This window comes from Cupressus sempervirens, chromosome 10 (assembly GCF_028749045.1).
Source record: "Cupressus sempervirens isolate cs-2001-9-10 chromosome 10, ASM2874904v1, whole genome shotgun sequence".
Taxonomy (NCBI): Eukaryota; Viridiplantae; Streptophyta; class Pinopsida; order Cupressales; family Cupressaceae; genus Cupressus; species Cupressus sempervirens.
The window spans coordinates 701,347,759-701,349,928 of NC_143127.1; positions in this window are offsets into that span (position 1 = coordinate 701,347,759).

A 2,170-nucleotide genomic window follows, 5' to 3' on the forward strand; every position below is an offset into this window, starting at 1 on the left:
CCCACCTCCCTCAATTGTTTGTGATGGCCACCAATGCCAGTTCTATTAGTTCCTCCAATTATATCTTGTCCTCTTTTTCTTCAAGGATTTGAGGATTCATAACTTCTCTCAAAATCCCTATTTTTGAGGTTTTGGCATTGAAATTTCTCCAAGCCATATACTTATCTTTTATAACAACCTCACCTCTTCCCTCCACCATTTTGTCATTTTCCTACTCCTATGGGAGAATGGTAAGGGGATGTGGCACAAAGATCTCTGGTACCATATCATTTTCCCCCTCTAGAGGCATGTCCTCCTCTTTAGTCCTCTTCTACTTCTTTTTGGAGCTAGCAGTGGGCTCCTCTGTAATTTCTACATCCTTAGTTATGAATTTTGTTAAGAATTAAGCTATTAACTAATTACTTGGTATTAAGAGACAAATCCTTCCTAGTTAATGAAAAAGAGTGGGAAGAGCTTCTTGGTCCCATTGCAAAAGTTACAAATGATGACCTAAAGAGCTAAAAAGAGTAACAAAATAAAGGAAAGAAGTAAGATATGCATGTGAGCCTATGTTAGATGATGATGCTAGTGAATACACTCCATCTACTAGTACCTCAAGTAGTGATAGAAGGTCTTCACTACACATGCACTAAAAAAAATTTGTAGATAGAGAAGTGACACGTGTTGTGGAATTATCAATAGAGCAATATGAATTCTCTCTCTCTCTCTCTCTCTCTCTCTCTCTCTCTGTCTCTCTCTCTCTCTGCATATCCTTCATGCCCCCGCCTTTATATATATATATATATTCTCATTATTTTTGGTTTTTCATAACACAATGGAGTTATGGAGAACTAGAAGCAATGCTTCTAGTTCTTCATAAATTGACGAGGTTATGGAGAACTAGAAGCCATGCTTCTAGTTCCTAAAAATTTGATAATGTTTTCTTAATCCTAATGCAATCACATTATGTAAAAATTCAAATTTTTAAATGTTTTTTTCTTGGCTCTATAATGAGCGAAGGCCCATTTTGAAGTTTGAGTGAAAGCATAGATAATGTGATTGTGTTATGTGTACTTTTGACCAATTTTTACATGTTGTCCACCTTTTTGCACACCATTTGGGTGTATATGCCAATATTAATGGTGGGTTTTTTATTCAATGCACTTTTAAGGTGGAATTTTTAGTGCCCATTTATAACAATATAATTGTATTGGTCTCTCTATTTTGATTGCACTAGAGATTAAGGTTTTTATGTTTCTTTCATGAGAAAGAATAGAGGTTTTATTTTCCTATTTATTTCCTACTGATGCTTTTTGACCCAAGTTCATAAATAAAATTAATAAAATTTAGCACTATTTACCATTTTTATATTAAAAGAAAAGTTTTAATGTGTACTGCTAAATATTATTATATATAAATGAAAAAAAAAAAAAATTTATTCAATTGTTATATCTATCTCCTAAAGAAACCCTTAAAAACTAAGTCTCTAGTAGTGATAAAATAAGACATAAACCAAGATTGTTGAATGTAATTATTGAATCTATAAGTTTCTTGTAATTGTTTTTTTGTTAACCTTGTCCATACATTGTGCTAAATGCATGCTTGAATTTTCTGGTAGTTATCTTTTGTATTTAATAAGTTAGGTGAACATTATGATTTCCCATCCATATTTGATTTTAAAATCATGGCATCCTTTTTTTCCTTTACTTTCAATATTCTAGATGATTTTGTAAGTGGGTTCTAATTAAGTAATAAGTAATATTTATGCCTATTCTTTTAATGTTATGTTATGTTTTCCTTTGTTCTAAAAATATCTTATATGGTATCTGAGATGATGGTTGAAAGATAATGAGTGAAAGGTAATGGTAGAGAGCTAATATTTGGAAGTGGAGGATGATCAAGAGCTTATTGGAGAAAATAGTTCTTCTAGAATAGAATTTTGGAGTTCGTAAAATCTTTGGATGATTCAGTCATATTTTTACCTAGCAAAGACAAAGATTTGATGCCCAATTTTTAGTTCATATCTTTTTTCTCTAGGGTTTTGGGTCAAGTCAAGTGCTAATATCTTGAGTCTAAGTCTAGATTTCCCATTGGATGGCCTTTTTTCTCATCATTCCTTTGTGCTGACTTGATATGAGAAATCATATGAACCATGCACCAATCTGATGACAAGGTGATTAGGTTTTGAAAG